This window comes from Artemia sp. Qi Xiang Cuo, unplaced genomic scaffold (assembly GCF_049724085.1).
Source record: "Artemia sp. Qi Xiang Cuo unplaced genomic scaffold, ASM4972408v1 HiC_scaffold_2954, whole genome shotgun sequence".
Taxonomy (NCBI): domain Eukaryota; kingdom Metazoa; phylum Arthropoda; class Branchiopoda; order Anostraca; family Artemiidae; genus Artemia; species Artemia sp. Qi Xiang Cuo.
Window position 1 is genome coordinate 1,584,565 of NW_028300808.1, and position 26,462 is coordinate 1,611,026.

The following is a 26,462-nucleotide window of genomic DNA, read 5'->3' on the forward strand; positions in this document are numbered from 1 at the left end:
GGACCATTTGATAACACGACCAGACGGGTTTATAAGGCAAAACCCATTTTTTAGGGCCAATCAAATATTCCTTGGTACCTTTCCAAGCAAAGTGATAAAAAAAAACATGTCTTTAGATACTTCGTTCATCATGATAGTGTATAAGATTTGAAACCTACATGGAATTACACAAGAATATACAGTGTGGTTTGACGTGAACATTGCAAAAAGCGAGCAATCCTTTTATATTTTATACCTATAGAGTGAACAAACACGTTTTGAGAGTATAATCGAAATTGTATAACGCAGCCAGATGGGTTTTTGAAGCACTTTCATCATAACGTGTTTTATTTTTTTTTTGGCAATTGACATTTTTTTCTGATAACAAGTACCATTCATTGCGATCGTAACTCTATGTTGGCTCGTTTTAGATACTTCAGTTTGTCTATTCATTTGTGTTAAATAAAAATCTTGAATTCGGAAAATGAAAAAATAAGTATTTATACAAAATGTACGATGCAGCTAATTAAAGAATAGTAGGCAACACTCAGAATTGTTTGATTGAGACATGCTGTTAAATAACTTTACGTAAAAAGCTAACTATATTTGCAAAAAGGGATAAGGGATTCTTAAATTGGACTGTACGAACGATCTTATTTGAATAATAGGAAAAAAAACAGAGCTAGGTTAGGTTTGAGTTGCATGGGGGTTGAGTTGCATGAGGGTTCAGTTAAAGAGGGCTCAGTTGCACGAGAGTTCAGATGCACGGAGGTTCAGTTGCTTGGGGTTCAGTTACACGGGGATTCAGTTACAATGGAACCCACAAAAAAACAATGGGGCACACACAAAAGCCAAATTAGGCCAGTGGCCTATGAGAAACCGTACAATACCAAAAACAATGAACAATTCCCAATGGGCAAGTATTTAGTTAATATAATGCTTGGAATGAAAATTAAGTTTTGAGGGGGATGTAAAAATGGTACTTATTTAATATCCCGGCAAACATACGACTAGAAATGCTGCAGGAGAAAAAGACTATTGCTTCTTTCTGAACTAATCGCAATTCCTTGACAAATATTTTTCAATGGAACCCTCACATTGCATTGTCTATGCAACACCAAACTAGCGAATATTTATTGTGGCTTTTTAGGTGTTCAATTTTTTTTTCAGTTTGATTAATAACATAAAATATAATGAAATTTAAAATTGGCTAAGCTCTATTTTGACTACTTTATATGAAGTGAAGGGGGTTGGTATTCTGTTAAAATAATTCTAGGAACGGGGAAATTAAGTTTTAAGGGAGGTGTAAAAATGCTACTTATTTAATACACCGGTAAACATCTGACTTGAAATGCTTCAGGAGAAATAGACTATTGCTTCTTCCTGAACTTTCTGGGGAGGGGGTTGGGGGCAAGTATTTAATGAATATAATCCTAGAAAGGGGGAAATTAAGTTTTGAGGGTGGTGTAAAAATGGTACTTATTTAATATCCCGGTAATTATGCGACTAGAAATGCATCAGGAGAAATATACTATTTTTTCTTTCTGAACTAATCGCAATTCCGTGACAAATATTTTTTTACTTTTACTTTATTGCTATTAGTCAAAACATTGCATTGTCTATGCCACACCAAACTAGCGAATATTTATCGTGGTTTTTTAGTTGCTCATTTTTTTTAGTGTAATTAATAACATAAAAAAATGATGAAATTTAGAATTGGCTAAGCTCTATTTTGACTACTTTATATGAAGTGATGGGGGTGGGGGCAAGTATTCGGTTAAAATAATGCTAGGAAGGCGGAAATTAAGTTTTGAGGGAGGTGTAAAAATGCTACTTATTTAATACCCTGGCAAACATGTGACTTGAAATACTTCAGGAGAAATAGACTATTGCTTCTTTCTGAACTTTCTGGGGAGGGGATGGGGGCAAGTATTTAGTTAAAATAATGCTTGGAAAGGGGTAATTAAGTTTTGTGGGAGGTGTAAAAATGCTACTTATTTAATACCCCGGTAAACATCTGACTTGAAATATTTACCGGCTTGAAATGTTTAAACCGGCAAAAAATTCTAAAATTAAGAAGCACATTGGAATCTATATTGTTTGTTTAAGTGTAATATCTGGCATCATTAACCTTCTCGTTAGATTGAATTTGTCTGAAAAACTGGTTTAGCCTGCCTACCAGTCCAGTGGAAAAGACAGGCAAGCCTAGCAGCCCCAACCCCAGGGGTGCAATTGGGGACCCCCAGGTACAGTCTTTTTATTTTTCTGCCTGGTGCCTACACCTCTGCTTCGCTCTTATTAGAACCTTTTTCTAATTGCTTGTGCCATCCGGAAGATCCCTTGCCTTTTGCTGTTGGCTTGTAGCTTGATTAGCCTAGTTTGGAGTTCATTTTAGCCTACATCATGGGTGACGACTCAAAACAGAGCTATAGTCACAGAGAGATGAGATCAGACTGCTCCATCCAGTACAGTGGAGCTGAATCTATTAATGAGTAGATTACTATGCTCACCTCACTCATTAACACCCTTAATAACAAGCAAAAGCTAATTGCAGATTCACTTAATGACCAAAACCTTAAATCTACTATGGCAGAAGTTGTCAGTGAGGCACTGTCTATTGAGGTTGGTTCTTTGGTTGAGGTCTCTGTTAAAAAACTTGCCTCTAGTCATGTGCCTGATGCTTTTGATGCTAACAACATGGAAATTATTAAACAAGAGGGATACAATAGTCTTAAAATGGATTTTGATGTGCTTGTTGAAAAATCACTAAAACAATATGATTTGAGGATGTCAAAGCTTGAATCATCTCTTCCTTTGCTTCAATCAGGTTTGTCAGAGCTGCAAAAATCTCTGAAACCAATTCAACTCAATGTGGATCGTCTGAGTGATCAGTTTGACGAAATTAAAATTTCAAATCAGCTGATCCTATTTGGTTTCAAAGAAGACCTTTATCCAGAAGCTTCTGAAAGCAAATTACTTGGATTTTGCAGTACTACGTTTCCTGGTATTCCTTTTACTAAGAATGGCATAGTTTCTGTTAGAAGGATTGGAAAACAAGGCCCAGGTTTGAAATCTCGCCCACTAGTTGTGGAACTTTGTAGTCCAAGAATGCAGCAGCGTATTCTTAGAGAAAAGAAAAGTTTGCAAGGTAGTGGTGTCTTTATTTCTGAGTCACTTACAAATCCTAGACTTCAGCTACTGAACTATACTAAATCAAAGCTTGGGAAGAGGTCTAAATGGTCTAGTGGAGGAGAAATACTTACCAAGCTTTGTAATGGTAAAGTAATCACTGTTAAAGAGGCATCTCAAGTTGGTGTTCTCCGTCAGTCAACTACGGCCCATCCAAGCCCCTCCCAGGACTGAAAGGAACCGTTTTTCCCCTTTTAGCTCTGTTGTTTTGTTGTTATTTCTTAACTCTTTATGATTTAATGGTTTTACTTATGCTTGCATTTATGTTGTTTTACATTATTCTTTTAAATGAATTCCATAAACCGTTGATAACTCTTTCCTCTGTCTGCTTCTTTATTGTTTTGCCTTTTTCTTTATTTTGTTTTTGCCTTTGTCCTTGTAATTGTTTGTTTTTTTTATTTTTTTTGAGCTTTGTAGCTTGTTATTGTTCTTTGTCTTGCAGGTTTTTTTCTTCTCTTTCTTTTCTTTGTTGCCTATAAGTTTCACCTTTTTAGTTTCAATTTACCCTCTGCTATTTCAGCCTGTTTGTTTGATATCTTGTTCATTTGTGAAGAAATTGTGTGCATTTGTTATGTTTGGTAAATCTGGCAGATTTTTCTTTTCTTTTGAATTCTTCTTTTCTTAAATAAGTTATCTTTGAGCAACCAAGTAGTGCTGGCAAACAAGAGGCCCACACACTTGACCCTCTTCTTGAATATATGGTTAATTCTAGTTGCAATTATCACACTACTATTGATTTTTGTGATAAAATCATGCCTTCTCTCTCTTTAAATAGTTGTTTTAATGTATTTTGTTTGAATGTACGTGGGATACGAGATAAGTGGGATAGTTTGAAATCATATTTGTGGTCTGATAATTCTTGCCCTTTTGTTGTAATTGGTTTAACAGAAACATGGTTATCTGATAGTGAAAATTTAACAGCTTATGATATGCATGGTTATATTGCTATTCATGTCCCTCGAATGGTAACAAAGTGCTCAGGCGGCATGTCTTTATTTATAAAACCTGATATTAAATTTAGTAGACGGTATGACCTTGAATTCTTGTTTACTTCAGTAGTGTCTAATAGTAGGACTGTTTAATCTCTTTTCATTGATCTGAAAAGCCATTTTGCATGTGATACTGTTTGTTTGTTTTATAAGCCCCCTCCTTTCCCAACACATCTGTTCTGTGATTTGCTTGATCAGCTTTCTGGTGCGGGGAATTTCTCTTAAAAACGTATTTGTGTTTTGGGAGATTTTAATTGTAATATGCTAAATGTTGGATCAAGTGATGAATGTAACCATCTCTTTGATGTGCTTTCTTCTTCTGGGCTACTTCCTTCAATTTTTTTTCCTTCTCATGTTGATCCTACAAGAAATTCTGCCACTTTGATTGATAATACTTTCATTTTTCATTCTCCCAAATTGAAGTCTAATTCTAGTCTTGTTTTCACTGATCTGTCTGATCACATCCCTATTTATCTATCACTTTTTGTGCCTAAAACTGAGATTGCTGTGAATCAGCAAGGTGAGTCTTCTTTTAGAACTTTTACAGATAAAGAAATTTCTAATTTAATTCTTAGTCTTCAGATTAATGATTGGTCTAGTGTTCTTGAAGCTAATGATGTTGAATGTGCAACAAGTTTATTTGTGTGTCGTATGGGAGCTCTGTTGGATAAACATTTTCCTCTTAGGAAGAGACCAAGGAATTTTATACCCAAATACCCATGGATTTCCATAGGTCTGATCAATGCTACACATATGAAGGCGTCTCTGTTCAAGGTTGCATGTAAAAGTAAAACAAAGGATGATCTTTTGAAGTATAAACATTATAAAAATGTACTTACGACTTCAGTACGTCCAGCCAAAAAACTCTAGATTTCGCGTCGAATTGATGAGTGTAAAGGGAAACTTGCGAAAGGTTTGGAATGTAGTTAATGAAGCTATTTCTCGCAAAAAACTTAAACAGTCCCCCCCATATCATTACAGGAATGCTGATGAATCTATTGTGGATAAAAATTTCCCAGAAAATGCCTTCAATTCGTATTTCACCACTCTTCCTTCAGTTCCCATTGAACCCAAGAGTAGAGTAAGTAGTTTTCCCATAGCAGAAAAGTCATTTTTCCTTTCCCCAAGCAGTGATATTGAGATTTATAGAATTATTTCCCAGCTTCCAAGTAGCCGTTCAGTTGATGGTTTTGATTCGAGTAATAATGTTCTTAAAAAAATTGGTCAGTTTTTTTCTAACCCCATCTCACACATAACTAACCTCTCTGTTTCTTCTTGTGTTTTCCCTCATTTATTTAAAGTTGCTAATGTTTTACTTTTACATAAAAAAGGTGATTCATCTCTAATTTCAAATTATAGACCCATTTCTCTTTTTCCTGTCATCTCTAAGGTTGTTGAAAGAGTAGTGTATCATAGACTCTCTTCATTTGTTTTTAGTACTAATACGATTGCAGGAAATTCTCTCATAACTAACCATCAGTATGGTTTTCGTCCCACTTTCTCTACCTCGTATGCACTCTCAGATGCAACAGAGTTTGTGCTTGTTAATCTGGACAAGGGCTTGTGTGTTTTGGGTCTATTTCTTGAATTTTCAAAGGCCTTTCATATGGTTGACCACTCTGTTCTTTTGTCTAAACTATCTTAATTTGGAGTACATGGTGTCCCACTAGAATGGTTAAGGTCTTATCTGACGGGAGGATCTCAGTATGTTTCAGTTAATGGTAATTCTTCCACTACTTTGCCTATATTGAAGGGTGTTCCACAGGGCTCTGTGCTTGGACCACTTTTATTTTTAATTTACATTAATGATCTTGTTGATGGTCTTCATCCCCTTGTGCATCCTGTTCTTTTTGCTGATGAAAGTAGCTTTTTCATTGTTGCAGTCGACTTGCCATCTGCCACTTCCCTAGTTCAAGGTCTTCTTGATAAAGTAAAAGATTGGTGCTGGTCAAATGGTATGACTCTCAACAGCCAAAAAAGTGCCATTGTACACTTCAGGACCCCGTATCGTATGAGAGATCTAAGGGAGCTAATCATCCTGACTTATGGGAATGATGTTATACCGCAAGTTGCTATGGTAAAATTTCTTGGTGTGTGTCTTGACTGTTTTCTCTCTTTTAAGCCTCATATAACTCACACCCGTTCCCTCATCTTCCACCAGTCTTCAATGTTGCACTGGGTTAACTCATTTCTTCCCCCAGATGTTATGCTTTCTCTTTATTATGCTTTTATATTTCCTTACCTTTCTTATTGCTGCTCTGTCTGGGGTAATACTAAAAAATCTCTTCTCTGCTCACTTCAAAGAGCCCAAAATAGGGCATTGAAGGCTACTTTTCTTCTCCCTCGGCTTTACCCTTCCTCTGATCTTTATAATGATACTGGAATAGCTTCGCTGGATTTTATTGTGGGTAAAAAAAATCCTTATTTAGCGCATTCTGCTTTTCTAGGTACACTTCCACCGCCTCTGCAGCAATTTTTTTCACGGACAGGCTCAGGTAGGTACTCTAATTTCTTACGTAGTTCTTCTCGTAGACTTATTTTGCCCAAACGTTCATCTACAGCAGCCCAGAGGTCTGCTGTTTATAAATCAATTCAGTTATGGAATTCAATCCCACCGGATGTCCCGTTATTTCTGTCTGCAAAGGCAGTTATTCGTCGTGTCTTTCCAGTTTAGTAATTTCTCTCTCCTTTGTTTATTTTCCTTGTTTTCTCTTTTCCTAGTGTTTCTCCTTTTTGTATTTTTCCCTTATATATCGTTATTATTATAATTTTATTTTTTTTTACTGTATGGTAGTGTTTATTCTCTTTAATATTTATTTCATATATATTGTTTGATTTAGATTAATATTTATGGTTGTTTTAGTGCTTTATTATTGTGTTGTAAGGCCCACAACAAGCCAAGCTTCTTGGGCCAAATAATTTTTTTTTACGTTTGTAATAGATTTTAATATTAATAAAATGATTGATTGATTGATTGAAATGCTTCAGGAGAAATAGAATAATTACTTCTTTCTGAACTTTCTGAGGAGGGGGTGGGGGCAAGTATTTAGTGAATATAATGCTAGAAAGAGGGAAATTAAGTTTTGAGGGGGGTGTAAAAATGGTACTTATTTAATATTCCGGTAAACATACGACAAGAAATTCTTCAGGAGAAACAGACTATTGCTTCTTTCCGAACTAATCGCAATTCCTTGAGAAATATTTTTTTTATTTTTATTTTATTGCTATTAGTCAAAACATGGCATTGTCTATGCCAAACCAAACTAGCGGATATTTATCGTGGCGTTTTAGGTGTTCATTTTTTTTTTTTAATGTAATTAATAACAAAAAAATGATGAAATTTAGAACTGGCTAAGCTCTATTTTGACTACTTTATATGAAGTGATGGGGGTGGGGGCAAGTATACAGTTAAAATAATGCTAGGAAGGAAGAAATTAAGTTTTGAGGGGGGTGTAAAAATACTACTTATTAAATACCACGGTAAACATCTGACTTGAAATGCTTAGCATTTAGGTGATGTTGGTAGTACTAGTGCATCTGAACCGGGTCCTCACAAAGAAATTCCGTCACAGGACAATACAGGCTGGCTTGATCAGCTATCCCCTAACACCCTAGAAGATATACTAACTAGCCTAGAGGATTTCTTGACACCTCCATCCAATGCAATTGAACAGACTGGAGGTGGGGCTATTGACAATTCTATGCCACCCCCCACCATTCTGGTTAATGATACCGCTAGTACTAATAATGATATAACATCATCACAAGTATCCCCACTTCCAGATTTTTTTTTCTCTCCAACTCTGCCTTGCACCATACATTGATGAGGACTGATTGTTCTCATTCAGTAATTTTTCATGCAAAACAAACTATTTTTTTAACTAAATTTTTTGTTTTTTGACTTCGAAATTATTCTACTTTTTTTTACATCTAAATCATATCGGAAAAATAGAATGACACTTTTGATTTAAATTTTAAAACATATTCTTATGCATACCAATGCTCCTATTGATGAGGACTCACGGTTCTCATTCAATATTTTTTAATTTTTTTATACACTAGGAAATTATTAAACTTTTTTTTACGTATCTTAAAATGACATGAAATATGCTTATGGCTCTAACAATTGTACTCTATGCTTGCTCAGAGACACGATGCGGCTTTCCCACTGATACTCTATGGCCGGTTATAAACACTAGCTAGTTTATTGCATGCATTAAATCAGTATTTTTTACACAATGGAACAATAAACACATAACTAACATCTCTAAAAAGTAAAGATGAAGCATTTTAAGAAAGTGTGTTCACATGACAGTGCTATTGTAGAATTGAATGCTGACAAGGAGAAGTATTTAAACTATGAAATAAGTTCAAGTGGTAGCACTATCTGAAACGTATGCGTGCATTGTCATGACAGTAAGGAATTGAATTTTTTTGGATTACCCAAAAAATTCAACTCTTATTATGGTGGATATGTGAGATTGAGATCTCCGGAGATGATTGTACTCAGAGAAAGTGCCAACATAAAAATAATAGTTGATGAAGAGGGGCATCTTCTTGCTAGTGCTTGTAGTAACATGTTACCCAGTGTTGAACCATATCGTCAGCTTTCGGGTATTAGCATTCAAATGAAAACAAAGACGAAAAAAAAGGCTTACTCTTCTACTAATATCATAAACCATATCTTGTCTACGTGCCAGAACTTTTACCTGTGTAAAAATAGTGTGATAAACACCCGACCTGACTTAGAGTTGTCAGACACACAATCATAGTGAGAGAGATTTCCAAGAAGTTGGGTTGATCTAGGTTCGCTTAGAGTGGCGCGCCACTCTAAGCAAACCTATTTTTACACAGGTCACACTATTTTTAAACAGGTAACAGTTCCGGCACGTAGACAAGATATGGTTTAGGACATTAGCAGAAAAGTAGGCCTTTCTTTTCGCATTTGTTTTTATTTGAATACAAATACCCAAAAGCTGACGATATGGTTTAACACTGGGTAACATGTTACCACAAGCACTAGCAAGAAGATACCCCTCTTCATCAACTGTTATTTTTATGTTGGAATTCTCTTTGAGTGCAATCATCTCTGGAGATCTGAATCTCGCATATCCACCATCATAAGAGTTGAATATTTTTGGTACTCCAAAGAATTTCAATTCCTTACTATCATGACAATGCACGCATACGTTTCCGATAGTCCTACCACTTGTACTTATTTCATAGTTTAAATACTTCTCCTTGTCAGCATTCAATTCTACAATAACACTATCATGTGAACACACTTCCTTAAAATTCTTCATCTTCACTTTTTAGAGATGTTAGTTATGTGTTTATTGTTCCATTGTGTAAAAAATACTGATTTAATGCATGCAATAAACTAGGTAGTGTCGATAACCGGCCATAGAGTACCAGTGGGAAAGCCGTATTATGTCTCTGAGCAAGCATAGAGTACAATTGTTAGAGCCATAAGCATATTTCATGTCATTTTAAGATACGTAAAATAAAAAAATTAAAAAAGATAAGTGCATAAAAAAATTTAGTCCAAAATAAAAAAAAGTGCTACTAAAAACATTATTTTTCTCTTAGTAAAGGTCATTACTAACATATCTGTACCATTCTCATTTTGAGTTTGGAAAATATTAAATGTAAAGTTTTAATGTTTCAAGTATGTTTCATGTCATTCTAAGAGATGTAAAAAAAGTTGAATAATTTTGAGGTCGAAAAAAAATTTAGTTAAAAAAATAGTTTGTTTTTTATGAAAAAATGTTGAATGAGAACCATCAGTCTTCATGAATATGAGTATTGGTATGCACAAGAATATGTTTTAAAATTTAAATCAAAAGTGTCATTCTATTTTTCTGATATGATTTAGAGATGTAAAAAAAAGTTGAATAATTTCGAAGTCCAATAAAAAAATTTAGTTAAAAAAACAGTTTGTTTTTAATGAAAAATATTGAATGAGAACCGTCAGTCCTCATCAATAGGCGTATTGGTATGCACAAGAATATGTTTTAAAATTTAAATCAAGAGTGTCATTCTATTTTTCTGATATGATTTAGGTGTAAAAAAAAGTAGAATAATTTCGAAGTCCAAAAAAAAAATTTAGTTAAAAAAAAAATAGTTTGTTTTGCATGAAAATATACTGAATGAGAACCATCAGTCCTCATCAATGTATGGTGCAAGGCAGAGTTGGAAAGAAAAAAATCTGGAAGTGGGGATACTTGTGATGATGTTATATCATTATTAGTACTAGCGGTATCATTAATCAGAATGGTGGGGGGTGGCATAGAATTGTCAATAGCACCACCCCCAGTCTGTTCAATTGCATTGGATGGATTTGGCATGAAATAATCTAGGCTAGTTAGTAGGTCTTCCAGGGTGTTTGGGGATAGTTGATCAAGCCCGCCTGTATTGTCCTGTGACGGAATTTCTTTATGATGACCCTGTTCAGATGCACTAGTACTACTAACATCACCTAAATGCTAAGCATTTCAAGTCAGATGTTTACCGGGGTATTAAATAAGTAGCATTTTTACACCCCCCTCAAGGTTTAATTTTCCCCTTCCTAGCATTATTTGAACTGAATACTTGCCCCCACCCCCATCACTTCATATAAAGTAGTCAAAATAGAGCTTAGCCAATTCTAAATATTGTCATTTTTTTATGTTATTAATTACACTAAAAAAAAATTGAACACCTAAAAAGCCACGATAAATATTCGCTAGTTTGGTGTGGCATAGACAGTGCAATGTTTTGACTAATAGCAATAAATTAAAAATAAAAAAATATTTGTCAATGAATTGCGATTAGTTCAGAAAGAAGCAATAGTCTATTTCTCCTGAAGCATTTCTAGTCGTATGTTTACCGGGATATTAAATAAGTACCATTTTTAAAACCCCCTCAAAACTTAATTTCCCCCTTCCTAGCATTATATTAACTAAATACTTGCCCCCACCCCTCCCCAGAATGTTCAGAAAGAAGCAATAGTCTATTTCTCCTGAAGCATTACAAGTCAGATGTTTACCGGGGTATTAAACAAGTAGCATTTTTACACCTCCCTCAAAACTTAATTACCCCCTTACTAGAAATATTTTAACTGAATAATTGCCCCCATCCCCTTCCCAGAAAGTTCAGAAGGAAGCAATAGTCTATTTCTCATGAAGCATTTCAAGTCAGATGTTTACCGGGGTATTAAATAAGTAGCATTTTTACACCTCCCTCAAAACTTAATTTTCCCCTTCCTAGCATTATTTTAAGTAAATACTTGCCCCCAAACCCATCACTTCATATAAAGTAGTCAAAATAAAGCTTAGTAAATTCTAGATTTCTTCATTTTCTTATGTTATTAATTACACTAAAAAAATGAACACCTAAAAAGCCACGATAAATATTCGCTAGTTTGGTGTGGCATAGACAATGCAATGTTTTGACTAATAGCAATAAAGTAAAAATTAAAAAATATTTGTCAAAGAATTGTGATTAGTTCAGAAGGAAGCAATAGTCTATTTCTCCTGAAGCATTTCTAGTCGTATGTTTACCGGGGTATTAAATAAGTACCATTCTTACACCGCCCTCAAAATTTAATTTTCCCCTTCCTAGCATTATATTCACAAAATAATTGCCCCCAACCCCCTCCCCATAAAGTTCAGAAAGAAGCAATAGTCTATTTCTCATTAAGCATTTCACGTCAGATTTTTACAGGGGTATTAAATAAGTAGCATTTTTACACATCACTCAAAACTTAATTTCCCCGATAATAGCATTATTTTAACTGAATACTTGCCCCCACCCCCCTCATTTCATATAAATTAGTCAAAATAGAGCTTAGTGAATTGTAAATTTCATCATTTTCTTATGTTATTAATCACACTGAAAAAAAATTGAATACCTAAAAAGCCACGATAAATATTCACTAGTTTGGTGTAGCATAGACAATGCAATGTGTGGGTTCCATTGAAAATAATTTGTCAAGGACTTTTGATTAGTTCAGCAAGAAGCAATAGTCTATTTCTCCGGAAGCATTTCTAGTCGTATGTTTACCGGGATATTAAATAAGTACCATTTTTAAACCCCCCTCAAAACTTAATTTCCATTCCAAGCATTATATTAGCTAAATATTTGCCCCATTGGGACTTGTCTATTGTCGTGGGTATTTTACGATTTCTCATAGGCCATTGGCCTAATTTGGCTTTTGTGGGTGCCCCATTGTTTTTGTGTGGGTTCCATTGTAACTGAATCCCCGTGTAACTGAACCCCAAGCAACTGAACCCCCGTGCATCTGAACCTTCGTGCAACTGAGCCCTCTTTAACCGAACCCTCATGTAACTCAACCCCCATGCAACTCCAACCTAACCTAGCTCCTGTTTTTTCCCTATTATTCAAATAAAATCGTTCGTACGGTCCAATTCGCGAATCCCTTATCCCTTTTTGCAAATATAGTTAGCTTTTTACGTAAAGTGATTTAACAGCATATGTCAATCAAACAATTACGAGTGTAGCCTACTATTATTTAATTAGCAGCATCGTACATTTTGTTTAAATACTTATTTTTTTCATTTTCCAGATTCAAGATTTTTATTTAACACAAATGAATAGAAAAGCTGAAGTATATAAAACGAGCCAACATAGAGTTACGATCGCAATGAATGGTACTTGTTATCAGAAAAAAATGTCAATTGCCCAAAAAAATAAAACATGTTATGATGAAAGTGCTTCAAAAACCCATCTGGCTGCGTTATACAATCTCAATTATACTCTCAAAACGTGTTTGTTCACTCTATAGGTATATAATAAAAAAGAATTGCTCGCTTTTTGCAATATGCACGTCAAACCATACTGTATATTCTTGTATAATTCCATGTAGATTTCAAATCTTATACACTATCATGATTAACGAAGTTGCTAAAGACATGTTATTTTTTTGATCACTTTGTTTGGAAAAGTACCAAGGAATATCTGATTGGCCCTAAGACTGGATGTTGCCTCATAAACTCGTCTGGTCGCGTTATCACATGGTCCCAAAACGTGATCTGTCAATGTGCACGTCAAAGTATACTGTATATTCATGTACCCGTTCAACTACGCTAAAGACGTGTTTTTTTATCACGTTGCTTGGAAAGGTACCAAGGCAACATAAGGCAAGCAAATAGCATGTAGTTTCAAAACTTGTTTAATCACGTTGCTTGGAAAGGTACCAAGGGAACATAAGGCAAGCAAATAGCATGTAGTTTCAAAACGTGTTTAATCACGTTGCTTGGAAAGGTACCAAGGGAACATAAGGCAAGCAAATAGCATGGTAATTCCTATGGAGAAAAGCAAAATGGTACTTAACACTCTACTCGCAGGGGGGTCCGACACCCCCCTGAAGAGTACGATATGGAAAGAACCTTACTGGAATATAAAGGTTCAGGTTTATTGCTTCAAAATTAGTGCAAGTTGAAAAAAAGCATTGTTTTAAAGAAATAAAACGTGGATGGCTATAACTTTAGGATTGTTCTCCTTTTTAATCCAAGACGGGTTAAAGAAGAAAAAATATCTTGAAAATTTGGCAAAAAGATGTTTGCTATTATAAGCTTAAGAAAATATTTCAGAAGAAAGCTTTTATATGCTCCAAAACATTAGTAGGCCATCATAGAGAAAAAATTGCTATAGAGGGTTGAAAGTGCACTTTTTTGAGAGATTGAGAGATACGGAAGAGGGTTCAAAGCCTCCGATAAGTGCCCGATTTGAGAAAGACCTTGCTTGAGTAGAAAGTTTCCTGTTTATTACTTCAAACTCAGTAAAAATCGTAAAAAAGTATTATAATAAAGAAATAAAAACATGGAATCTGGTTATAAGTTTAGAATTTATCTCTTTTTTAATCCATGACGGGTGAAAGAAGAAAAATTCCTTGGACATCTTGCAAAAAGTTGGATGTTTCTTTAAGCTATAAAAAGTTTATTTTACATCATGTAAACTTAAAATAGGTCCTTCATCATGATTTTTGAGTCGGCGGAATTCATAAGGTTGGTAGCTTTAATCAAGCTCCGTATATTCAGCGATATATTTAATCTTTCTTATGGAGAAAAGAGTTCAAATTTCTATATGAGCTAAAAGTGAGCTTTTAAAGATTTTCAATCATACTGTCATTGGCAAGATGGTAATGCAAAAACAATAAAAACTGAAATTTCTTTACAGTAAAATGTTAAAAAACTTAAATTCACAATATAAAAACAAATAAAAAAACTAAATTCATAATAGTAAATTAAATTTATGATACAAAAACATTAAATAATTATATTTAGAGTACAAAACTTCAATTCATAAAATAATTCTTATTTCTTAAAAAAACCTCTTTATTGGCTCTTCGAGGGAGCGGGGGCTCATCAAGTGGTCGCAATTCTTTGAAAAGGCACTTTTATTCTTTTGGTGGCGGACCGAAGCATACATCTTTCCCAGAAAAGATCGACACAGGTCAAATTCCCCCAATAGCACCAACCTGCTGGTTGGAGATCCTTTGGGACCCAGAGGGACCTCACCAGAGGAGGTAGACGGCAGGGGTTTACCGCCCTCTGGTAGAATGCCCCTTCAGACAAATAAGGACCTCACGGTAGGGGTGGACAACAGGGGTTTAAATGACCCTTTAAAAAACACTCTTAGGTTTTGAAGAAGTTTGAGCTCTATTCTCCAACAAATGTTCAAAATAGCGCTGAATATAAGTAGCTTGTTGAAAGCGGATCAATTTATGAATTGCACCAATTCAACAATCATGATGAAGGACCCATTACAAGTTTACATGATGTAAAATATTTTGTTATAGCTTAAAGAAGCAACCACGTTTTTGCAAGATGTCCAAAAAGTTTTTTCTTCATTCTCCCGTCTTTAATTAAAAACGAGATAAATCTTAAATTTATAGGCAGATATTTTCATTTCTTTACTGAAATACTTTTTTCCGATTTTCACTAAGTTTCAAGTAATAAACCTGAGATCTACTATCCCAGCCACATCCTTCCAACAACAGGCGCTTGATGAAAGTCTTAGACCCTGTTCCGTTTCACTCAATGTCTTAAAAATTTTTAATGTTGTCCCTCTACTGCGCATTTTTCTCTAGGATGTCAGTAGTAAGCTAGGTGCTGATTTCAGGGATACATGAATATCCATTGCAGTTTTACGGATACATGGCTTACCAGGGGCAGTCACCAATTACTACGAACAGTACAAGCCTTACTAGACTAGTTTCTGAGGTAAAACCCATTTTTTGGGGCGAATCAGAGAGAGCGGTGGCTACTCCATATACAGTAACTTGATTGGATTCAAATATAAGGAGTGATTTTCATTGTAGTTCATATTAGTAAGAGAATTGAATTCAGAGAGAGAATAGTTTATTTGAGACGATATTAGTAAAGAAAATGAGTGGAACATTTACACTATTGGAGCTTGATGGTGGAGCAGGTAGTAGCAATGATACAAGGATGAGAGTACTAAACGTGGCGGTGAAAATAACACGAGGATGTAGACTAAGCCTTGAATGGGACGATATGTATGCTAGATACGTGATATCATTGACCAAATTTAAAATGGAGGAGCAATTATGCTTTACTGCAAAACTGAACATTATGAATATAAATAGACTTCGAGCTGCATAAGATACACTAGTGAAATATATTAATGAAAATAATCTGAATCAGTGATTAATATTTTTGTAATTATACTCTATAAAATTGTTTGTAAATCGAAGATATTTTTCTTTCTATAGTAGGTCGGCATATATTTTTTTGAGTAGAAAAATAATCCTAGTTAGTCTGAAGTTGGTTGTGAGAGTGTTAGGACTCTAAAGAATGGATAGATTTGAGAAGTAGCGAATCATGGGGAATGTTGTGTTTATGGAAAAATTTTTGATTCTAGATGATGATTTAATGGAGTTACCCATTCAAAGGAAGATATTTTCTAGAGGAATGCTTATTGATATAATGAAAACTGATTCTCCATCATTAGACTATTACATAAAGCTTTTACGTCGTGGTCCAAAGGCATTTACACAATTAATTGACATATTAATCACGACAAGACAAAATGATATTGTGGATATGCTTTTTAACACGCACACTAGCTCAGAAATTTGAGACTTTTTTCACGAGGAAGATGATGTTCAAGAGTGATTTACTCCTCTCTCTATCCCACACAATTTGTTGATCGTAGCTCAGTTTGATTTTGGTGGTGAGAGTGTCAACACATGAAAAAATGTTCCATACATGTCCACTATGCAATGTATACACTAGGCAGCTGGTCATCATGTGAGAACTGTACAATGATAGATGAGCATGATGAAAAGTGCATATTATGCAATCCGTGTAAATTGCACAGAGTATATGCTGTAAAAATTAAAGGTTATAACTCCTGTCTTGAAGGGGTGTGAGACTCTCATCCTAGAGGGCACCTTTGATCCAATTACCACTATGATAAATGTATTCAGTGGAAGAATATATATCCTGGTATGGTTGGAAAGAATCCTAAACGTGATTTTAGTTTATTGATAAGAGATTGGTAACGTCGAGGCTTTAGATAGTTCCGGGAGGAGGAGCCAGGTCTACCGTTCAACTGTTGGAACAACTAAAGAATTTGAATTCTACGTCATCGTTGTGAAGACAATTGCTACTATGAATATAAGCCCACTGATTTTTATTTGGCTGTTACAGAATGTGATTAACCACTTGAGGACACTGTATGTGACATTACTTCAAATAAGCAAATTGAAACATGCGAATTTTACAAAATGAATAAGAATAGTATCATTGATTATACAAAGAGATATGATAAGAGTGAAGTTACATTGTACTATAGAAAATGTAAGCCTGACATTGCAGCACATCAGGATCAGTATACTGTGAATTCAGATAATCTACCTGCATTAGTTGTTCTCGACAAATATCACAGCTAAACTTTTTGTTATTACTAGAAGATCACCCAATTCACTTCTTAGTGTTAACTGACAGAGTTCCAGATACAAAGTGTTTATAGGAACATACTGAAGATGCTTTATATTGTAGTGATGAACATGTTCATGGGTTGTTTTTCGTTCAAGAATACGTAGGAGGGGGACATTTGAATTACCAACTATCGATGTTTCCACAAAGGATGCATAAAGAAATATGCAAAAGTCCGAGGCAAATCCAGGTGGATAATCAGCAAAAAAAAACAGGATCCATCCCGCTAAAAGTGCCTGCGTTTTTCCCATTGATCATATTCTGTTTAAAGCCAAGAAAATCTCCCAGATTATCGTTGAGATAAATCATTTCAGTGTCAACAGGTAAGGTAATGTAAATCCTATCGCGTTCCATTGAATAATTAAAATGAAATGTACCATTCTTACGATATGAGATTTTTCTATTAATTGCACGACACAAATCCGTCATAGTACCATATTCTGTATATCTCAATGTAACATCCGGATAGTCACTAGATTTAAATGGTTCAACCCATTTATGGTCGACAGAGAGTGACCAATTGAATGGTATAACTTTTATCTCATACACACGATCCTTTCTAAGGATATCATAGGTATTTTTGAGAATAAAGTCGGCAAGAGCCAATTCATTCTTTCCATTGTCGAAATTGATGGCATGGGAGAGTTTCGTCCAAAAATAACTAGTTTTATTTGTCATTTTAGAGGGGGTCGGAGACGTTGGACATAAATGTTACATACAAATCATTGGGAATTGTCAATATCTTCAACACTGATCCAAGAATCAAAATGAGAGTTGCATCCTAGCCACCGAACAAGTAACTGTTTCTTGCCCCTGCGAGTACGAGTCTTTATTATCTTTTCAATTTGATAGATTCCGCTATTATTTTTAACTTTCTGTAGTTCATAGTCATAAAAGCCACGGAGCATCGCTTTCTCTTTGGTATCTCGTAGACAATAATTTTTTGCTTTGATGTCTAGGATTTTTGTCACTTTAAAAAGTTCAGTGGACCACAAGTAATTGCCCTTTTCAAAAACATTAGTTGTTCTATTAATTCGAACAGTATCACCAACATTGGGTTTTTTCTTCACAGTCGTTTAATTGGAATATTGTTTAATAAAAGTATAAAATTTATCATGAACAGAACGATGAACTTCCGTTTCGGTTGAGTTGGACAATGATCGATAAGGTCGTTGATTATAAATCAACATGATTTTATCTAAATCATGAATAAAAGCAGGTGTATTTTTCAATGTACAATATCTTGAAATTAAAAGTCGAATAGTTCTTTTCAATTGTATGGCCAATACATCCTTTATAGGACTATGACTATGATAGAGCAGTGTATTATGTTTCATTAGTACTTTTTCAACATGGGGATTAACAATTTCACTACTGCGATCCGTTCGAATTTTTTTATACGAATCCTGTTGGAGAATACTTTCTACAGGCTGAGCAACTCCAACACCTCTCTTTGACCGCAATGGAATGGCATATGCATAGTGACTATAAACACTGCTTGCAAGTAGAATGTACTTGTACGGTGTATTGTGACGTCTTTGAATCTCATCTAGAGTTAAGAGATCTGCTTGCATGTTATGTAAGGGGAAAACGGCTTCAGTTTTTCGATAATCATTAGCACGGAGCCTTTGATTTCTATGCAGAGTGTAACTTGTTTCATTTCGTAAATAGTCTTGTACACTTTTAGTGTGAACACCAGTGACTTTGGAAAGAGTGGTGAAGGAACTTAAACTTCCCACTTCACCAATATTTTCATTAACACGTTTCAGAACTTCAACTATTTTGAACATAAACACGTAGTGTAACGTCCACTACCCTTTTGTATACTAGTGGTTGGTGGTGGTGGGGGTGACGTTGACATGATACGTCTTCGCTTTTGTCTAGTTATCAGTGGTGTGCTCATCCTCCTCATCATTGTCAAATCAATGTTTCCACTAGGTGTGCTAGTATTTTCCAAGATTGATTTAAAACCCTCTTCTTCTTCTTCTTGTTCATGTTTTAATGGTGTTGACGATGAGGGTTCATGTTAATTTAATTTTTTTAGAATTTGCCTATTGCTAATAAGGCTTTTGGGAAAGTTTAATGTATTTAGAAAGTTGTATCGATGACTGTGAAATGACAATAGTCCTTCACGTTTTGTAACCATATCATATATTAAATAAAGTAGATTATAGCTCTTGCCCTGAATTAAAAATCCCTTTCCCATTGCTATCAACTTGGATATGATCTTGACCTTTTTCCATGAGATATGTTATGAGTCGTTTACTTTGTTCACGATATGAGTGCGGCATTATATTTCCACTGCTCGACACTATTGAATCCAATTCATCCTTCTTTAATTGTATTCCAGTGACAGCAGAAGAATCCTGTTGAGATGGTTTTTTTTGTGATCAATGCCATTGGTTCTCTCACGATAGGGATTATGTTTGTCCACTTAGCGAAGTGCATCTTGAAGTAAAAGCAGTTTTTTATCATCCTCAATATTCTTGTTGTCAATGAATTTACTCAGATTGTCCTCAAAGTTTTCCACGGGTGAGAGAACAAGTTCTATTGGAGTCAATTCATAGGGTTTAGCCATGTAGAGAAAACTGTTTACAACTCCTGTAATTATTGGCAGTAAAAGTGTAAAAAAGCTACCGCCCACTTGAAGAAGACGTTTCAATAAATGTCTATTTTCAGGTAGTTTCTTCAGTGTTATGATGGTAAATAATAGCCTTTTTTACCGGTCACGGGGAGATATACTGTAATTTCATTGTCAAAAATATCTGTTACTACACGCATATCCTCGGGTTTATTTTGATTGAGATCCAAGAGGATATAGCCGTAGGGTTTATTAGTTGCCTGATTGTACGCTGAAAGTAGAAATTTGGGGGCGCCGGGGTATATTTGTTTATTGAGAGTCATTAGCGAGCTAGAATCACGAACAACTCTGTAGATGATATAGTAGGTTCATTTCAACGCAAGTGTTCGCATACATTTACACTGATGAAAGAGGTTGTGTAGAACCAGAGTAACGGAAATCTGTTCATGATGAGAGCGAACAGTGAACAGTTCTAGCATTTTCTGGGACCATTGTTCAATGGATTCAGCTAAATCGTCAATAATCAACCAAGAGTTTGGTTCAATAATGTCAGAAACGCCAAGTCCCTATACGAATTGGTTCCGCACGCTCGATATAGCAATTGCTTTTATTTTATCGTTTGACTCCTGCCAAATACTGTAACAATAGAAGATTTTTTCGGCTTTTCCATAATCATTTTATTGCAATTTTTAATTATTTTAGTTAAGAGTGTCGTTTTTCCTGACATTGATGGACCACACAGAAACGATCTGAATGGTGTTTTAAATTTTTCCATATTTCTGTTCCCTTCAACAGTTCACCTAAAACTAACTGTAGACTATAGATGTCTAATGACTAAATAATTTCCCTATTAGTACTACCCCGTTCAAGAATAATGAGAAGAAGAACAAAATTAATAAAGAATCATATTTTCTTTTAGTATTACCATAAAAGCAACACTTTACAAATAATACATTAAACAAGAAAAAAGCACATTAAACAAGAAAAATACACTTTTTTTATTTATTTATAAGAAAAACAAAAACATTTATTTTAAATAAGCACTAGAAAAAAGCAATTAATAAATACACTTTTTTTTTATTTATAATGAAAAATACAACATTTAATTAACAATACACTTAAAATAAAATCAAATTTTTTCTATTTACAACATTTTTGATTTTGAAATGGGGTCCCTCCCTCCCCCCAGTGGCAGCCACTGCGGCGGCCGAATGCTGAGGGCGGCCAATGCGGTGGCCGGGAAGCGCCGCAGGCCGGGAAGGGCCGGTGGGGGCATTAAATAACTCTAAGAAGTGGAAACTATGAAGAAGAACCTGCTCTGCCTTGTACACACATGCACCATCAGTAGAATACCATATATTTAAAATACAAGATTCTTTCCTTCTAAAGATAATTCGGGAAGAAATTAAACATTCCCTAATTGAGTTCAAATACCACTTCCAAGAGTCTAAATTTTTAATCAACAAAAAGAGAAACTGCGTTCTATCTTCAGTCAAACAACGATGTAGTCATTCGAATTTCGCTAAGATAATTGTAGCAAAAAAATGCAATGCACAACATTTCTAAGGAAGTTTAAAAGGCAAAATAACTGTGTGAACTCCTGAATCATCTGAAAAATCTTAAAGAGATTATTGGACGAAGATTTGCATCCTTGGGTCACTTGGTCCAATGGCAGGCAGTCCCTACAGCGCAGGACGAAAGAACTGCGTTTGGGAGTGGGGTAAATGTGTTTTTTAATTTTAATCTTTATAAATAACACATTGAACATGAAAAAAGCACATTAAACAAGAGAAATATACTTTTTTTTATTTATTTATAACAAAAATACAACATTTATTTTACATAAGCACTAGAAAAAAAACACTTTAATAAATACAAATTTTTTTAAATTTATTTATAAAAAATACAACATTTATTAAAATATGCACACACTTAAAATAATAACACGTTTTTTAATTTGAAATGAGGTCCCCCCACCGGGCGGCCACTGCGGCGGCCAAAGACCGAGGGCGACCACTGCGGCGGCCGGGAAGCGCCGCGGGCGCCCGCTACGGTGTGTCGGGGCGGGCCGGAGGAGGGCATTACATGGCTAAATAGTGAAATTTATGAAGAAAAAATTGCTCTGACTTGCAGACATTGAAAAATGTTTGTGATAAAAAGAGAAAAAAGAAATTAAAACACCCATCACCACCTACCTTGTACTACTAAAGAATTTAAGTTAACTTTTTCAGACCGAGTTGTGTTCTATACTCTACACATTCAGCTCGGTCTGAGATTAGATACTGACCGTATCATAGTACCTTCACCCATCCTCAAGCACATGGACTTTGTCCGATATGGCCGACATGACGTTTCTCTCCACTCTAACGGTATAGTTTTTAAAGTTTAAAGAGTGAATTGCCATGACTTTCGCTCTTAAGACTAAACTACGTTCCACACAGTTTCTATACACATTAAGGTCGAAATTATTTTTACAAAGTGTGTAGGTACCCCTTGGCAAACTTCTTTGATATCCCTGTTGTGTGTTTCGACACAGTATACCTTCGGCCCAGGAAACACACCACTGGGTATCAGATTGCTATCCGATTCAGATTTTAACAGTAACAATAGATTTGGGGCCTAGAGGTTCACTAGCTCTGGGTAGCGGGATTCATCCCAATTGGTGTATTTAAAGCGTAAGCTAGTATAATTGCCATTTTCCAAATCAGTCAATATATTTTCAGTTTTAGCTTTTAACAGCACTGAATTAGTGTCCCCGTAATACACTTGAACTTAACCCTCCATCGGCCATTGTACCTTGTATACATTATAATAAAATGACAACATGAGTTTTTTAGATATTTCCGTTATTGCACTCCCGCCAGCAATATTTTTATTTAAAACAATGTTTCTTTTCTTACGATGTAGGAGCACCATATCCGAGTCTGTGATAGTGAACAATGTGAAGTTTGGATCCGCAATGATTCGAGCACAATCTTTGGGATTGGTTACAATGTCACATCGACTTCTGTTTCGTACGCTTTCGCACATTCTAACGAAGGCTGAGTTTAAAATGAGTTTATAGACTTCTTTTTTCAAACTTCGTTTTCGCTTGTGAACGTTTACCGACAAAGGTGTCCATAAACGTTTTCATGTAAGGCTTAATATCAAATTGGAGGACTCTATGGATCTTTGTGACTTTGAAATCATTGGACACCATCCATTTCAATAGCACGTGATGAACAACGATATTCTGTTTCGGGTTGAGGTCGACAATTAGTTTCTGTTTTGAAGGTACCCAGTGCATACTCCCATCCTCTACTAAAGATAAATTGTAGAGGCTCAGAGAGTCCCTACCCACCGGTCTATTTATGCACGGAAAAACAAAGAGTTTTACCGAGTCATGGATTTCCATGGGTATTTCACCGTCAATTTCAAAAAACCATCCCTGTGCCCCATTCTCCTCAACGCTAGCAATGTAGGTAAAATTCGATGTATTTTTAAGCCTTTTATAATTGCCACACGGCAAACAGTAGTGAGACATTGCCGATGGGTAAAGGGAATTCATATCCAAAAAAACTGCGTCTGACTTTTCATCGGTGTGCTGTCCGGTCGGATCAGTTTTCATGATACGGTCCCCGTGAAAAACATACACACCCCTCATTGATCTCTCTACAAACAGATGCTGATCTACATCGGCAATCAGACCTATTTCTTCTCTGCGGATTTTAAGTATCCAGTCAATCACCAGATGAGGAGTGGAAAAACAATACCCTAAATCCAACCCAAATTCCTCATAGATTTTATCCGTATTTTTTCACACAATGTCCAGAAGAGTAAGTACGTCACTGGCCAAGTATAGTTTACAATAATCCCACCCATTTTTACATCCCCTCTTTGCCCAAACCCTCTTAGCAAATTCATAGTCGCTAGTGGTGCACTCACTCTCAGTAAGAGAATTGTAAAAAGTTTCAATGGGCGGTAATGACACCTCATCTAGTCTCGAGGCATATTTGTAATAATCATATGCATATATGCCCTTAAACGTTAATAAATGATACAATTCATCATCGGGGACGCGCTGTTTAAGGAGGGGGAAGCTATCAAAATTGTCACTTTTCTGTACCTAAATCAATTGACTTAAGGACTTGGGGAAGAAGCTGAAAGAGTCTAAAAAACGGATTTTTATTCAGGCACTTGTTACCCTTGTCAACTGTTTTCCAAACAGTAAATTCTAGCAGCAGTAGCTTCTCCGATGATTTGGGTATGATATTATATGAAAAAGAACCATCTATCCATGCGTTATCTACAACTCCACCCTTGGCAATAAGGGCCAACGCCGGTAAAACAAACTTGAAGTCGTAATTGGAATTGTGTATAAGAACCGGTACGAAATATTGCTGTCTAACGTTTAAACTGCATGACTGATGTGCAACCCCTCTAAAATTACTCCCTCCTGATGTAATTTCCTGCCGCACATGATCATGATCGATCACCTTCCTCCTCCCCCCATTCCCAACGCAATCATCAAATTCCCCTTTGCATACCCAACATATTTTACGATTTTTAATGGCCAATCTGTCATCTAGTGATAGGAGCATAGGATAGTTTATGTAATGAAAGCGTAAAATTGCACCGTTCGCTGTTTTTATTAGACTGACCACTGCCGAGTGCATGAAGTTTTCGCCGCCCAATGACTCAGCTACATCCAGTACTTGCATAGGATTATTGGAATCTCGTTGCGCATGAGCGTAAGAGACCCCTATGGCTTCATGTATTTCAACACGATCTGAATTTGACGAATCGTACACGTCTGTGTGTTTCGCTTCGCAGTCTAAGATGATCTTATTGCTCTGTAGGAGCGTGTTCTGGAAATTCTTAAATTGTAAGGTAGCTCTATCTCCGCTTACCGTCTCCAGAACCTGGTATTCATGATGTTTAGAGGATTTCATGCGTGCTTTGACTTTAAATCAGAGTGAAATCTTGAGAGACATGTTTGCCAATAATAGAACACACCCCCTGGCTCATTTTTATCCCCAATTAAAACCCTGCAATTATCTTTAGTTGAATTAAATTATCCAATTGAAGTAGGCTCTGGGGGAAGGGTGTATTGATACCACACCCAATATTCCACTGATTCAATTGGTGGAACCCTCGCTGGAAATAATACACCATTCTAATCGGAACCCTGACGCTCCTCAGATTCTGTTTCATACTGCAACACCGTGACACCAATCTTTAAATGTGCATCAGCCCGCTCAAAAATATCTATTGCTTTTAATGTCACGGAAAATTGACCATGTAAGCAATTAAAATCTACTATTGGAAACTTTGAACCCTCCATCCCATTAACTGCTAATTCATTCAACTTTTTCTTGGAGGCAGCTATTTGCAGAGGTCTATAGGCGGCAATCAAAAATGCATACTTGAAACACTGTAGCCTCGCATCGAAACAGATTCGTTGTATCCCCCTACAACCCTCTAAATCTGAATGATATTTTAAAACTATACCCCTATCCCTATGCCCACCTCTTAAAATAAAATCCTTTTTAAATCTACAAATATTAACGTTTAAACTCTCAATAAATAAAACCACCGACCCGCTACCCCTCTCGTTATAATTACCCCATTTAGTTTGAATGCAATAAACCCAATCTAAAAAAACCCTCATAATTTGATAAATGCGGGCGAATTGCCAACATCTCTGTGTGCAAGTATTTTGAATACAGCTCGCTCTCATTATCATTTAAAAAAATATTTTTAGTGCTATTGATGCTTTTAAACTGACCCCCACACCACACCCCTCTGTTGTTCAAGAAGGGCTCGAATCTTGTTAACATGTAAATTAGTAATGTCCAGGGGATGTGTTATTATATCCCCTGACACTAAAGAGTTAAATGGGTCACTGAATTTCGCGCTGTAGACTTTTATATGGTGCAAGGCAGAGTTGGAAAGAAAAAAATCTGGAAGTGGGGGTATTATGTCATTACTAATACAACAACTACTACTACTGCTACTACTACTACTACTACTACTACTAGTATTAGTAGTAGTAGTATCATTAATCACAATGGTGGGGAGTGGCATAGGATCGTCAATAACACCACCCCCAATCTATTCAATTTCATTTGTTTGACGTGAGGTGAAATCGTCTAGGTTACTTAATATATCTTCCAGGGTGTTTGGGGATAGCTGATTAAGCCAGCCTGTATTTTCTTGTGACGGAATTTCTTTATGAGGACCCAGTTTAGATGCACTAATACTACTACTACTACCATCACCTAAATGCTCTCTTATAAATCTATCAGTCCGTTCCGGGTCCTCCACCATGTCTATGTCACAAGTTAGATCATCTAGGCTGGCCATGTCCCCAAAACAATCATTTAAAAAACCCCTATGCCACTCCATAACAAGTAGAGTATCATTATCATCCCGAAACTCTAGGGGCGGTCTAATGGCTGGTGTATGTCCACTAAAAATAGATTCTTCAATACTCGATGGTGGTGGTGGTGGTGCTAATTCACCGATCTATAAAAAACCGGATTTATTTTCTATGTGAAATATCTACATTTTTATAAAGTTAAAAGACCGTCAATTTTTCCTAGTCATTGTCCCACCACCTGAACAATTAAAAGAAACAAAGTTACATGGGGTATGTCTTTCATAATGACAACAGAAAAGTCATGTCAAATGAAGAAGTTTTTTTGTAGAGTTGAATAAAAGAGTTTAGTCAGGAAAATGAAGCCTTATTCTAGAAGCCTTATTCTTACAGCTTAAGTT

At 35.7% G+C, this 26,462-nt stretch overlaps 1 pseudogene; it reads left to right on the forward strand.

Annotated features, from left to right (window-relative positions):
- The first annotated feature begins 2,766 nt into the window (after window positions 1–2,766).
- Window positions 2,767–26,462, forward strand: part of LOC148938363 (uncharacterized) — a 45,066-nt pseudogene continuing 21,370 nt past the window's right edge.